Source organism: Aotus nancymaae, unplaced genomic scaffold (assembly GCF_030222135.1).
Source record: "Aotus nancymaae isolate 86718 unplaced genomic scaffold, 86718_ANA_hifiasm-v0.15.2.pri h1tg000067l, whole genome shotgun sequence".
Classification (NCBI taxonomy): Eukaryota; Metazoa; Chordata; class Mammalia; order Primates; family Aotidae; genus Aotus; species Aotus nancymaae.
Window position 1 is genome coordinate 22,159,208 of NW_026988482.1, and position 15,799 is coordinate 22,175,006.

General features: G+C 43.2%; 1 protein-coding gene across 3 annotated transcripts in view; it reads left to right on the forward strand.

Moving 5' to 3' along the window:
* LRRC2 (leucine rich repeat containing 2) overlaps positions 1 to 15,799 on the forward strand; it is an 82,536-nt gene that overhangs the window by 20,505 nt on the left and 46,232 nt on the right. The window contains exon 1 of one of the 3 annotated variants that reach the window (XM_012473841.3): positions 12,894 to 13,020. The exons of the other annotated variants lie outside the window; for them this stretch is intronic. The gene's annotated coding sequence lies outside the window, so the exon portion shown is untranslated. Of the gene's footprint in view, positions 1 to 12,893; positions 13,021 to 15,799 lie in introns of those variants that run through there. 3 annotated transcript variants of the gene reach the window in all.

Consider the following 15,799-nt stretch of genomic DNA (forward strand, 5'->3'; position numbering starts at 1 on the left):
ATTTCCTTCCTTCTGCTTGCTTTGAGTTTATTTTTTCTCTTTTTCTAGTTCCTTGGAGAGGTAGTTTGGATTATTCACTTGAGACTTTTCTAATCTAAGCATTTAGTGCCATAATCTCACCATTAAATATGTTGTATTTTCATTTTCATTCATTCAATGTATTTTTAAATTTCCCTTTTTTCTTTTTTGTGAGACTTCCTCTTTGACCTATAGACTATTTCAAACATGGCCTTTGATGGATGATTCATGGGTTTATTTTCCTAATTTACAGATATTATTTTCTATGTATGAAATATTGCATAATGCAAATATCATAATGTAAGAGAGGAAAATTTTTGACATGGTCAGACTCCTGCCCTTGGGGATTTTATATTATGTTGTGTATAGCTTTTAATTCATTCATTTTCACCGATGAATAATGTTCCATTCTATGAATATCGGAAATTATTCTCCTCTCAATGGTTAGTTAGGTTGGTTTTTGTGTAGTTTAGTTTTCTGCTCTTCTGAATAGTGATGTAAACATTTTATTACATATTTTCTGGAGCCCATGCATCCTAGGTATATAGCTAGGAGTTAAATTGCTAGGTCATTGGCTATATGCATGTTCAACTTTTCAAGATCATGTTAGTATTGTCATTATTTTCAAAGTGGAAATTTTATAAATTTACATACCTTTCAGCAGTGTTTAGGAGCTCTTCTGTCCATCCACATCAGCAGCAGCTTTGGGTATTATTGGACTTTCTAATTGGACTTCTGGATGTGAAATTATATCTCATTGTGGTACAAGCATTTCCCTGATTATTACTAAGATTGATCATCTTTTCCTTTGTTTTGGACCATTCTGTTTCATTGTCTATGAAATATCTACTTTTAGGTAAGTCTTAAGCTCACTTTTTTATTGTTTTTTCTTTTTTCAAATTATGATTTGTTGCTTTATTGGAGTTCTTTATATACGCTGGATAATAATTATTTGTTGGTTTTATCTTTGCAAATATCTTTTCTCACTTGTAATTTGTCTTTTTATTTTATGATGTCTTGATGGATGGAAGTTCTTCCTTTTTTTTTTAAGACGGAGTCTCGCTCTGTCACCAGGCTGGAGTGCAGTGGTGAGATCCTGGCTCAATGCAACGTCCGTCTCCCAGGTTAAAGTGATTCTCCTGCCTCAGCCTCCTTAGTAACTGGGATTACAGGTGCATGCCACCACACCCAGCTAATTTTTTATATTTTGGTAGAGATAGAGTTTCACCATGTTGACCAGGCTGGTCTGAAACTCCTGACCTCAAGTGATCGCCTTCCTCAGCCTCCCAAAGTTCTGGAATTACAGGCATGAGCCACCGCACCTGGCCTGGACAGAGTTCTTAATTTTACTGTAGTCAAATATTGAAGTCTTCTCTCTTAAGATTAAATGCTTTTTGAAATCTTGTTTAAGAAATCCCAATCTCAAAGAGAAAAAAAAAAAAGAAATCCCAATCTCAAGGTCAAAAAGACCTACCATATTTTCTTCGAAAATTTTGAAGTGTTGCTTTTAATGCTTAAGATTTTTTTTTCTCTTTTTGTATTTTGTTTTAAAAATTGAGAAACATTTTTCTCTATGTGTTTCTCTATGGTCTTGCCGTGTTGCCCAGGCCAGTCTCATATTCCTGGGCTCAGGCAGTCCTCCTACCTGAGCCTCCCAAAGTGTTGGGATTATAGGCGTGAGCCACTGCACCTGGCCATTAGGCTTTTTTCTATCTGGAAATGATTTTGGAGTGTGATGTGAAGCAGGAATTCATTTTGATTTTTTTTCTGTGTGGATAACTAGTTGTCCCAACACTATTTATTAAGTAGACTCTCTTTTCTATATTATCTGCAATGCTATTTCTGTCATTTGTCAAATTTACATATATACGGAATATATTTCTGACCGCTCTGTTATGTTCAATTTATCGGTTTGTTTCAGTACCACAATTTCCTAATTTCTATTGCTTTATAATAAGCCTTGACATCTGATAGAGCAGTTCTGCTTACCTTATTCTTTTAATTTTTGGGGGGGATTAATTCATCTCTACTGCTTCTCCATTTTATAGACTCATTCTTACCCACCAGCTTCATGGCCTTTATGATTCAAATATATGCCTTAATAAAATTATGGATTACTACTTACCATGCACTTTCAGCAACCCTTGTGACTGCATTAAAGCTTAGTCTTAACCCCACTGATCGCAAGGGCATTCTGTCTTTGCAGGCTGGGCACTTAACCTTTCTAATTGCTTTATTTATATTCATTGTGAGCTCCTGAAGGTGAGAACAATAGTACCAAAATGTTTTCCATCCAAGAGAAATCTATTCTGGGTATATCTTTTGCTTTCTTTGGGAACACGTGTTTCAGATTACCCCCAACTCAGATTTTGCCCTTGAATTTACTGCTTGAATGCTGAGCCCCACCTACCTGTGGTAGGGAACAGAATTTGTGTTGAGGAGCCCTGTCTGAGGTAGCAGAGATGGTGAGGACCGTCTGATTCCATCCAGTCTCTATGCCACATTGCCCGTCTGGTGGATCTACACTCTCTTCTGCCTCCAGACATCTCCCTGCTTCTCTTCTCATTTCCTTTCTTCCTTTTTGTACCTCTCTTCTGTGTCTTCTTTGCTGATACATCTCTATGAGATGATCTTTAGATGTTGAAATTCTTCAAGGCTGTCTTATAGCCCCTTCTCTTCACACTTTGAGTTCTTTCCCTAAGTGATCTTTTTTCTATCTTCACTGATTATTTCCAGAATTGTCATTTGAGCCCAGACTTAGCTCTGTATTCCAGACTCAGCCGTCCACTTCCTCTGTAGTCTCTGTTTGGATGCCTACCAGGCACTCAGTGTCAGCTTGTCCAAAACTTTATGTGGTCATTTACTCCTGACTTTGGCCTTCTCTGTTGCTCCTGATCTAAGTATATGGCACCTCCACATGCCAGATCACACTAGTAACCTGGAAGTTATCTTGACACCTCTTTTCCCTCACTCCCACATCTAGTCAGTTACCAGCTCACAGCAGTTCTAAGGTCAGCTTGGAATTTCTTCCCTAGTCCAGTTCCCTGGTTTCTTGATACTTTTAAAGTAAGATGTAGAATTCTTGAGTGTCCCATCTATTTAGTCAGCCTCACATATGTCACTTTCTTTTTCATATCTGTACTTGAATTATGGAGGTCACTGATCTCAAACATTTACCAAAGGAATAGTAACCACTATACTTGATTTTAAAAACCAAGTATTGTGGAGTTACAACATATGAACATTTAAGTTACCTGTTGACTGTTAGACCCTAATCTCCCTCCCCCGGTGTAACTCCATCACTTCCTTTTTTTTTCTTTTTTTCTTCGTTTTTTTTTTTTTGTTTTGTTTTTTAGTTTTTTTGTTTGTTTTTTTCTTTGTTCTTTTTTTCTTTGTTTTTTTTCTTTTTCCCATCACTTCTTTTATTTACCAAACAAAGCTGTTGACAGGTGTGAAAGTTTGAGAGCCTTGATAATAAAAAATAATATAGAGGCAGGTAGGAGTACTGCATCTTCAGTCTTCAGAATGTATTATGTAGAGCCTTGCTCAGAAAGAATTCTGTGTCCACTCTTTGTGGACACAGAATTTTAGTGGAAGTGGTTTAGTCTTTCTAGTTTGAATTGATCTTAGAAGCAAATTTGAGGGTGTTGTATTTACCTAGGAAGTCCCATGATTGCCCCAGATTTGCTTTGTAGATGCTATACATTGAAAATAATTTCACAGTGGTAGTATGGGCATGGACACTAGATGTTTGTTGAATACACAGGAGATCTAATGTCCTGATCTAGCCTCAGCAGCTTCCATGTGTATTCATAGGTGTAGCTTTTTTTTAGTTTGGAGTGTTTTGTGTATACCATAGATTCATTTCTTTCTTTCTATCCTATCTTGGACTTTGAACCTGACTCTAATACTTTAAATTTACTGTCTGATTCCATTTCATTGATAATACTCTATAAGAAGTGTATTTTTAGAGGTGGGTATGTAGCCAAATGTGACTAAAGGTAGAGATGTATGCCAAATAGCCTTAAGTTTTCTAACCAACCAGTTATATGTTTCTTACCGATGAATTTTTTTGAAAAAATTGTGTGGCACCAGTTCACATGTCTTTGCCACCTGAGGAGTGGAGAAGAGGGGAGATTTGAGGTAATTGCAGATCAGTGGAGAAAGTGGCCTTTGCATGGGCCTGTGTAATTCTAGATATTCACTATAGGGAACCCACTTACCCTCTTACATAAGCTATAGTTTATATTAATACATTTATTGGTGAGAAAATCATATTTTTATCTCCCATTTGGTTTGTCCTCCCCCCGCCCCCCAAGAGACTAGGTCTCATTATGTTGCCCAGGCTGGCCTCAAACTCCTAGTAACTGGAATTCAAGGCATGTGCCACCATGTCCAGTTTAGTCCTTTTTTTAAATGGATGTTTTATTTTGAGATAATTGTAGAATCACATGCAGTGGTAAGATAACTCAGTGAGATCACATGTACCTTTTAATTTTTTTTTTTTTTAAACAGAGACAGGGTCTCACTTTGCTGCCCAGGCTAGAGTGCAGTGGTGTGATCATAACTTCCTGTAATCTCGAACCCCCAGGCTTGAGCAATCCTCCTGCGTCAGCTGCCTGAGTAGCTGGGACTACAGGTGCACACCACTACACCCAGCTAATTTATTTTATTTTATTTTTTGTAAAAACATGGTCTTGCCATATTGCCCAGACTGGTCTGAAACTCCTGGACCCAGGTAATCCTCCCACTTCAGCCTCCCAAAGTGCTGGGATTACAGACGTGAACCACCATGCCCACAACATGTTTCTTTTGCTCATTTTCTCCCAGTGGTAAAATCTTGCAAAACTAGTAAGCCAGAGGAACTGAAAGTACAATATTGCAACTAGAATATTAACATTGTTATAATTCATTAATCTTAGTCAGATTTCTTCAGTTTTACTTTTATTCATTCTGTGTATATGTTTATTTATTTATTTATTGAGACAGAATCTTACTCTGCCACCCAGTCTGGAGTGGAGAGGCACGATCTCTGCTTACTGCAACCTCTACCTCCCAGGTTCAAGCAATTCTCCTGCCTCAGCCTCCTGAGTAAGCTGGAATTACAGGCACCTGCCACCACACCCAACTAATTTTTATATATTTAGTAGAGATGGTGTTTCACCATGTTGGCAAAACTGGTCTTGAACTCCTGATCTCAGATGATCCACCTGCCTCGGCCTCCCAGAGTGCTGGGATTACAGTATGAGCCACTGTGCCCGGCCGTGTATATTTAATTCTATGTAGTTGTAGCACGTGTATAGGCTTTTCATTTTTATATTTTTATTTCTTATTTTTTTTTGAGACGAAGTCTCACTCTGTCGCCCAGGCTGGAGTGCAGTGGCACGATCTTGGCTCACTGCAACCTCCACCTCCCAGGTTCAGGCAATTCTCCTGCCTCAGCCTCCTGAGTAGCTGGGATTACAGGCGTGTGCCACCATGCCTGGCTAATTTTTTTATTTTTAGTAGAAACGAGGTTTCCATGTTGGTCAGGCTGGTCTCGAACTCCTGACCTCATGATCCACCCACGTCGGCCTCCCAAAGTGCTGGGATTACAGGCGTGAGCCACGTCACCTGGCCGGCTTTTTATTTTTAATTTTTTTCTTAATTGACTGAGAATTCAACCTGAGAGAAGGTATGCTATTTATTAGGTCCATCTCCAGTTCCACCAGTAACAACCCAAGCATAATTCCTTCTCTTTCACATAATAGCTGCTTGACTTTGGGTGAGGTACTTAACTTCCAAATCTTGGTTTTCTCATCTATAGAATGTGATTCAAAGTAGCTGCCTACTGCAGAGGGTTACTGTGAGGACTGAAATGAGAAAATGTGCAGAATGGGGACTTGGCATAGTCCATGGCATATAAAAGGAGCTCCATAAATGATCTTCTCATTTTTTAAAAAAGTGACATTTTATTTTATTTTTTAATTTTTGAGACATCGTCTTGCTCTTTTGTCCAGGCTGGAGTACAGTGACAATCAGCTCACTGCAACCTTGAACTCCTGGACTCAAACCATCTTCCCAAGCATGTACCACCATGCCTGGCTAGTTTTTTGTAGAGATGGGGTCTTGCAGTGTTGCCCAGGCTGGTCTTGAAAACTCCCTGCCTCAAGAAACTTTCCCACCTTAGCAGCCCAAAGAGCTGGGATTACAGACATAAGCCATTGTGCCCAGCAAAAAATGTGACATGTAAAAACTGAGATTACAAGTGAGAGTACTTGAGTTTTTAAAAGCTTTTCGCCAAAGTGTGGTATCATAGGATTATAGAATTGGAAGTTCTCTGAGTAGTCACTTAATAGTTTTAAAACCAGTCCAGGACTCCCCTAAGTGTTTTTAGCTATTCTTTTTTTTTTTCTTTAATTTTAAAAATTATTTTTAGCTGCTCAAATATTTCTAACTTAGCTATTATTCTTTATGATAAACTAAAATCTGCCTTCCTGTAATTTTCTAGATCTGCCCTAATCCATGTGATAGCCCTTCTAGGATTTGAGGACAACCATCATGTTCCTCCTAAATTATCTTTTCCAGGCTATCATTTAGCTATTCCTTATAAGATGTACCTTTCAGACTCTTGCCCATCTTGGTCTTCCTCATCTAGACAAGGTCCAATTTGTTTTTCTCCTTAGCTGAATGCAGAACTCAAATGTAGTCTGACTAGCATATCCCAAGATAGGCCTATCTTCTCTATAGCTGATTTGTTAATTTTTTTGAAACCAGGTCACTCTGTTGGTGCACATACAGCTTGTCCTTTTGTCTTCTATTTATCTTCTAGATGGAAAATAAATGCACAGCAGTTAAACACAGCCAGTTGAACACACACTTAACTTTCATTCCCTTCGGTAACCCCATTAAAATAACAGTAAGAGGGGAAAGATGTATCAGCAAATGAGAAATCAATGGAACATTAAAGCCAGAGAGCGTGTGTGGAAGACTTAGTGGGCCAGAGGAACTGAAAGTGCCTCCCAGGGGGAGAAACTGAGAAGGAAGAGGATTTGTAGTATAGAATCCTGGAGTGTGTCCAGAATTGGAGACACCAAATACTGAAAACATGAAGAATACTTGAAAGTCTGTACAAAAGGCAGTTAGATGCCTGCACCCCCTCCCCCACTTTCTCAGGAGATAGGAAGTTTAGTCTTAGATACTGAACCAGAAGCTCCGAATCAGGCACATCAAGCGTAGGAGAAGGGGTGCAATATGGAGCAAAACTGAAAATAAGGGCTTTAAGATAGAGTTCTCAGTAGTGCATGGTAGAACCATCCCCCTCTCACACCCACTTTCCAGAATATCTGTAGGCAGATGTTTCTTTAAAGCAAGAGATTGGAAGATCCTGCTCTAATAAAATTAACCTCTGAGAAAAAGCCCTAAAGGTACTGACTACTTCTAGGAGTCCTCAATCAAATGGCGGATTCTTGCCTGATCACCCTAATGTGAAGCCCACAAATCCACAAGCCTAACCCCTACCCACAGAGCTTTCAAACAGCTTTGAAACAACTTTAAAAGTATGAACAGAGGCTGAGCTCAGTGGCTCCTGCCTGTAATCCCAGCACTTTGGGAGGCCCAGGCGTGTGGATCATGAGGTCAGGAGTTCGAGACCAGCCTGGCCAACGTGGTGAAACCCCGTCTCTACTAAAAAATACAAAAATTAGCCAGGTGTGGTAGCACACGCCTGTAGTCCCAGCAACTTGGGAGGCTGAGGCAGAAGAATCGCTTGAACCCGGGAGGCAGAGATTGCAGTGAGCTGAGATGCACCACCACCCTCTAGCCTGGGTGACAGAGTGAGGCTCCATATTAAAAAAAAAAAAAAAAAGTATGAACAGATAGCAAAGTGTCACTGGACATTTAAAGAAAACCTCTAACATAGAAGACAGAGATCAAAACAAATGGAAGAGAAAATATCTCAGAATTAACTATATAATACTTAATGGCTATTTTTTTTTTTTTTTTTGAGATGGAGTCTTGCTATGTTGCCCAGGCTGTAGTGCAGTGGGGCCATCTTGGCTCACTGCAGCCTCTACCTCCTGGGTTCAAGTGATTCTTATGCCTCAGCCTCCAGAGTAGCTGGGACTACAGGCACCTGCCACCATACCCGGCTAATTTTTTTTTTTTTAGATGGAGTATCATTCTTTTCTCCCAGGCTAAAGTGCAATGACGCAATCTTGGCTCACTGCAACCTCCGTCGCCCGGGTTCAAATGATTCTCTTGCCTCAGCCTCCCGAGTAGCTGGGATTACAGGCAGGCACCACTATGCCCAGCTAATTTTTGTATTTTTAGTAGAGACAGGGTTTCACTATGTTGGCCAGGTCTGTCTCGATCTCTTCACCTTGTGATCTGCCCACCTCGGCCTCCCAAAGTGCTGGGATTACAGACGTGAGCCACCGCGCCTGGTCTAGTTTCTTGTTAAACCCATCATTGAGATCTTAGTTTCAGTTGTATTTTTCTTGTGCAGAATTTTTAGTGTCTCTTTATTAAGGTTTTCAGTTCTATGCTGAAATTTTAAGTCAATTCTTTTATTTCTTTGAACATATTATATAGTTATTTTAAAGTCTGTAAATGATGATACTATCATCTTTATCCCTTGCAGGTTTATTTCTCTGGTTTATTGTTTTTCTTGTTTTTTGTTGTTATTGTTTTCTTGACCCTACGTATTCCTAGTTAGCTTTGATTTAATGTTTGACATTTTATACAAAAATCTGAATCTGAGTCTCTTGGTGCTATTTTCTTCCTCCAGAAAGTTTGTTTGTTTCTGACTAGCAACAGTCATTCACAAAGTCATCCTCCAGAGGGCGATGGTCAGTGTTATGTCAAGACTGCCAGTGTACCAGATGGATATGAGGTCAGCTTTCAGGATACAGGTAACATTGCTGGCAGGGATGGAACTGGCTCAGTTCTGAGTTCTGGCTTCTTCTAGTTGAATAAGATTGTATTTGTGAAGAGGTTTGGCTGCCTCCCAGAGAAAAATTAAAATATGTATGAATCTTGGAGAGAAGGACACCACGTTCTGCTCTGATCCTGGATCCTTAGTGGTCCCAGTAGCCAGTCCTTGAGGTGAAGGGAAGCAGCTGTCTGAGAATTCCTCTCTAGAGTTGTCCAAATCTATATTCAATTGGGCAGTGCAACCTAATTGAAATAGCATGCCAGCCTTGTGTGTAAGTTTACCTTTTCTAGTAGTCGCATTAACCAAGTACAGAGAAACAGGTGAAATAATATCAAGAATATATTTTATTTAACCCTGCATATCCCAAATGTTGTCATTTAATCATGTTGTCAGTATAAAAATTAGTAATGAGATATTTTACCTTTTAAAAACAGTAAGTCTTTGAAATCGATGTGTATTTTATGCTTAGAGTTTATCTCAGTTCAGACTAGCCACATTTCCAGGGTGCAGTAGCTCCATGTGGCTATGGCTGCTATGTGAGACCCTGTAGCTCTGCTATTTAGGAGTGTGGCATGTGACCCATGAGGGCCAGTGAAGCTTCCCCAGTGCAGGCTGCTGTGCTCCAGATTTTTTTATTTTATTATTTTATTTTTATTTATTTATTTTTTTAGAGACGGGGTTTCTCCATGTTGGCCAGGCTGCTCTCAAACTCCTGATCTCAAGTGATCTGCTAGTCTCGGCCTCCCAAAGTGCTGGATTACAGGCGTGAGCCATTGTACCCAGCCTGCGCTCCAGATTTTTAGACTGCAAATGTGAAGTGGCAAGCCAGGAGCCCTGGACACCTGCTCCCATATCAGTGGGAGGCATTTAGTAATGGTCATCGGAGTGCAATGTTTATAAAATTTTGAGTGTTTCATTCTTCTATAATTATGTCATAAAATGGGGGGTAACAAGTTGGTATGAGACCAGGAATTTTCTAATCTTTTTTTTTTTTGAGGCAGAGTATCATTCTTTCATCTGGGCTGGAGTGCAATGGTGCGATCCCAGCTCACTGCAACCTCTGCTGCCAGGGTTCAAGCAATTCTCCTGCCTCAGCCTCCTGAGTAGCTGGGATTATAGGTACCTGCCACCGTGCCTGGCTAATTTTTGTATTTTTAATAGAGACAGGGTTACACCATCTTGGCCAGGCTAGTCTTGAACTCCTCACCTCATGATCCACCTGCCTCAGCCTCCTAAAGTGCTGGGATTACAGAGGTGAGCCACTGTGCCCGGCCTCTTTTCTTTTTTTTTTTTTTTAAGGACAGGGTCTCACTCTGTCATCCAGGCATGATCTTGGCTTACTGCAGCCTCAACCTCCCAGGCTCAATGGGTCCTTCCACCTCAGCCTCCTGAGTAATGTGTGCCACCACACCTGGCTAATTTTTGTATTTTTTTTTTTTTTTTTGAAACAGAGTCTTGCTCTGTCACCCAGGCTGGAGTGTGCAGTGGTGCGATCTCAGCTCACCGAAACCTCTGCCTCCTGGGTTCAAGCAATTCTCCTGCCTCAGCCTCCTGAGTTGCTGGGATTACAGGTGCCCACTGCCATGCCTGGCTAATTTTTGTATTTTTGTAGAGATGGGGTTTCACCGTGTTGGCCCGGCTGGTCTCGAACTCCTGACCTCAAGTGATTCATCTGCCTTGGCCTCCCAAAGTGCTGGGGTTATAGGCATGGGCCACTATGCCTGGGTTTTTTTTTTTTTTTTTTTTTTTTTTTGTAGAGGTAGGGTTTTGCTAGATTGCCAGGCTGGTCTTGAACTCCTGAGTTTGAGCTTCCCAAAGTGCTGGGATTACAGGAGTGCGCCACCTTGCCTAGCCAGGGATTATCTTGGAGGAAAGCTTCACTGTGCCTGTGACTCCCGTTCTGACAGGAGTGCTAGGCCCAGAATCTCTGTAAGGAAAGCATTTGGTCCCCCAACTGATTTCTGGGCGAGCGTGTATATGGAACCCCTGTGGAAGTTGGGGAAATATCCATGGAGAAGCTGAAGCTGTGGTCTGCAGACTGCATTTCAGGAGAGGCTCTCAGCCCAGATAGAGCGGGGCTGCATAAGAACGAGTTGAGCTCTTGGGGTTGGTAATAATAAGGCTGCATATGAATTAGGCTGTTTCCAACTGTAAGGGGGCCCTGGGAAGTGAAGAGTACAGGGCAACGTCGTTCCTACTGTCCCCTGGGATCTCAGAAACTGGACGGTTATTCTGGACACAACCAGGAGACACAGCAATCTGTATATAGCAGGTTTAATAGGATATTGACAATTCCTTACATGAGCTTCAGTACATCTTGTATTTTAAGATACTTCCTGGTTCACATCCCTGACTGTGAATCAGAAGTAACCATGGAGCATGTTGAAAATACTGACTCCTGGACCCTGCCCCAGGCTTACTGAGTCAGAACCTCCTAGTGGGAGAGGGCCCTGCTCAGGCTGTGCCAGTGAGGAGCCAGTCCTGGGCAGCACTGCACCAGACTGTGCTAATTCCAGACCCTTATCACTCGCCCTGTGGTCAGGGAGCAGCAGCATTGGCACCACCTGGAGCTTGTAAGAGATACAGACTTGCAGCCTGTCTCTGGCCTGGACCACGCTGCATTTTAGTAAGATTCCAGGTGGTTTTAGTATAGGGTTGCCAGATGAAATACAGGACATTCAGTTAGATTTGGATTTCTGATAAACAAATAATTTTTTAGTATAAGCATGTTTCTTGTAATATTTAAGACGTACTAAAAAACAATTTGTTGTTTACCTGAAATTCACATCTTACTGGCATTCTACATTTTTATTTGCTCAATTTCTCACCCCTATTTGGGTGCATGTGATAGTCTGAGGGGCCAGGCCTACACAATGGCCTCTGCCCCAAAATTAACATCATAAAGGCATTTTGAATGCATTCATGGAAAAACTTTTTTTTTTTTTTTCATTTAAATAGTAGTATGATAAGCTTTTGAATATTTAGGCCTCTCATAAATTGAAAATGTTGGATTATAGGCATGAACCACTGTGCCTGAGTTTTGCCTTTTGTAGATAGGATCTGAACTGCCTTTTCAATTTATATTCTTTGGTTCAGAATACCAGGAAAAAAAACAAAACGAAACAGGTAACTTTATCAAAAGAGACAAATAATTTTAAAGTTCTAAGTAATAAAAAAAAGCACAACCAACACTTTAGAGGTATGATTTAATATAGTCAGAAAGATTTCTTGAGCCTCATCAACCACATAGTACATAATTTTAACTAATTTAATTATAAATATCAACAACAAATGCCATCAATCATAAACGCCAACAAATAGAAGATATTCCATATAGAAAATAATGCTTTTTAAGGAAACGAATTTTAGAAGTATGACGTATATATTACACAAAAGGCATTCTTCAGTTTTAGGCTAAGGACTGTGAGGAGCCATTGCCATTAAGGGTCAGGAAGTGGCCACATGGACTCCTGGGAGCGGGCGGCAAGGGACTTGACTACTGATTATTAACTTGTCCTATTTTCAGGATGTCGGCTATCAGTAAAATGTATTTGCCCAATTAGTAAACTCTCCAAAGAGAACCTAAACTCACATACATTTTAGGATATTAAAAAGATAAAATATAACGATGAAATTGAGACCTTCGATGTCTGCTGCTTCCAACACTGGAAACACTTTTACATTCCCGAGCGTAGAGCGCTGAGCACACGGAACCCGCTCCCTTCCCTGCCCCCGTTCCACTCCACACACTCCGGGATGTCCAATGTGGAAAGGTCTGGCCCTGGTGGGAGGCTGCAGATCGTCCCGGGGCCAGGGCTCGCTCTGGCCGGCCGCGGCGCGCTGGGTGCCAAGCCCTCCCTGACGAAATCTGTTTTGTCTCAGGCTGGGCTGAGTCACATAGAATAGATAGTCGGTTAGCACATGTCCTCCAGATCATATTATCCGCCTACAAATATAGCCTGTTAGCGCACAGGCACGGGAGGCTTCTTCCGGCTCGGCTGTGCTGCTCAGCGGGTGTAAACAGCCTCTGCGGTGTAAACAGCCGCGGCGGGCAGGCCGGGACTGTCAGCGCCCGCCCCTCGGGGCAGGTAAGCGCGGGGCGTCCGAGGTGGCCCGCGGGGCGGGAGCGGGGGGCGTGCGCTCCTCGTGGGAGGACGCGGGCGGCCGGTGCCCCGGGCGCGCAGTTGTTTACGCCTTCCTCCGTGCCTTGGTGACTGAGCACCCGCGGCTGGGGCTTAGGCAACATGCGGCCGGTATCTGAGGTCCAGGACTACGGTGGGCTGGCGAGAAAGGAGAGAGCGTGGGGCGGGCGGGGGTCCCCGAGAGTGAATCCTGCTCCGGGTTAGCGGGTCCCCTGCGCGAACCGCCCAGGCGCCCGAGGCTGAGTCCAGAGTTTTGTGGTCCAAAGCGCTGTCCAGGGGAGATAAATCAACTTTGTTTGTGCCCTGAAAGGGATGATTGACACGTGGCCCTGCCGGGAAGTCTTTTCTACCAGCGTCTCACGCCCCCTGGCTTGGGGTGGGGACAGGCATGAGGCAAGGGCGGAAAGTGACTGGAGACCCAAAGGAGGAGGACTTGTTTGGCTTGTTAGCGGCTCTGTCCTGTCGCTAGCTCTTCTGTGAAGAGGTTCTTCTTCACCCAAAGAACCTCTGCTGATCACGCCAGGTGGAGAAAAACCCTCGGATGCGTACTTGCCTCTTGTTTTTGTCTTACATTTAACTGGTGACTGATTCTTAGTTTCCTTTCTTTTTTCTTTAAATAATTGAACTTTTTTTTTTTTTTTTTGAGACAGAGTCTCACTCTGGCCCAGGCTGGAGTGCAGTGGCACTGCTCACTGCAACCTCCGTTTCCCGGGTTCAAGCGATTCTCCTGCCTCAGCCACCCAAGTAGCTGGGATTACAGGTGCCCGCCACTACACCCATCTAATTTTTTGTATTTTTAGTAGAGACAGGGTTTCACCATGTTGGCCAGGCTGGTCTCGAACTCTGACCTCGTGATTTGCCTGCCTTGGCCTCCCAAAGTGCTGGGATTACAGGCATGAACCACTGCGCCCGGCCCGATTGAACCTTTTTTTGACCTTACTAGGTGCCGAGTACTGTCTTAAGCACTTGACGCACCTATCCTACGTACGTTCTCGCCAACCTGTAAGCTCAGTGCTGTTCGTTCCATCACGTCCACACAAGAACACCAAGCTCAGAGAGGTTAGGCCGTGTTCTCAGGGATGTGTGGCCAGAGAGTGGGTAGGCAGGGCTCCAGCCTTGGCAGCTTGGCCCAGGAACTGCCCTCTTAATCCAGTCTGGACCCTCTGCCACCCCTGGCTGGATTTTCTAGCTTAACAAATTAAAATAAAATTAGTCAGGTATCCCCAGGGAAACTCTGATCATGTGGCATAAATGTCATTTAATTCAGGATTTGGCTGACTACACTGACCTTACTTGACTATTTAGCTCCTATTTACCCCCATTTCTATCAGAAAACTCACTGTATCATTCCAACCCTGGTGTCCGGGCAGTGGCCTTATATGAGGACAGAATGGAATTTGTGAGTCACCAAAGCTCCTGGCTGTCATATTGCTGCCTATTGTATCTTGGTGTCCCCAGAAATTCCCATGGGTTACGGTCGTTCTCTTGGATCCAGCAAGGCTGATGATAGAGGTTTTCCTCACATTGATGGCACTCTGGAAGGCTGCTGTGGAGGGCTTGGAGCTAGGCAGCCTGGGGTGGAGGGGTCCTGGGGTTCTGAGGGGCAGGTGGGGAGGAGAGAGCCTCTCTCTGCATGGCTGGTTCAGGCGACCTCTGGCATCAGCTCTGTCCTCCTCTCCTGCTCCATCCCTTGCTCCTGTCCCCCTCCCAGCCTCACAGAAGGAGTGCCAAGAATGGCTTGGCACCTGCATGATGAGGTGAGTCTTCTCTCAGACTCCCCCAGATCCTTCTTAGGATGCTCTGAGGGGTTAACCCTGCACCTACTCCGCACCTCCTACCCAGCAGCCCAGTGTCACCTGACAAGAAGGGAGAGGACTAGGTGACCAGAAACCCCCCTCCCACTGGCATATGACTTCTGAGTGGAGACTAGTGCTCTGGTGCCAGGGGACATGTTTTTCCAGTCATGCCCTCTGGCTCTGTAAAGCAGATGGCTCTGTAAAGTGGTTCTGATATAACTGGGCTGGTGGGGAGGGGTGTGGAAAGTTATTCAGCCAAACCTCCACTGTGAACCCTTCCCCTTCTTCAAGGTCCCCATGGGACTCTCCCAACTCCTCCCCTCTACCCTTTCTCTTTTGCCTCCCACAGGGGTTGGTTCAGCCCCTGTTGTCTAAGGAACACACTGCACTGAAATATATCGTTTGATGTTCTCCCTCTAGATTGGGAACTTGGAGGCATGGACAAGGCTTCTGTCTTTCTGCATTTAATGAGTGCCCATAAATGTTAGTTACTTGGGGTTCCTAGGCATTGAAAAACAGAAGTACACACCAGGTACACTGGCTCAGTTCACGTGGTTTCTGTGTTGAGGTTCAGAAGCAGGGGACTGGCACCTGTAGCCCTTGGACTACTCAAAGCCCCCTCATTTGATGGCCATGGCACACCTCTCTCTGCAGGGGCTTGGACAAGGTGATGGAGAGGCCCCTCTACTTCCCATCATATGCTACAGTATGACCTGCTCAGCTGAACTCGTGGGGCCAGGCCGTGAACCCAAGGATGGGGACTCCTAGGTGCTGCTCTTTTCAGTGAACTATGGCTCCTCTATGGCTTGGTCCATGGACAGATAAAATATGATTAATCAAATACTTTAACTTGCATTAAGTGTTGTGATGTCAATAAACAGTAGACCGAGAAATAAAATAACAGGAGGGTTTATTTTAGATGAGGAGGC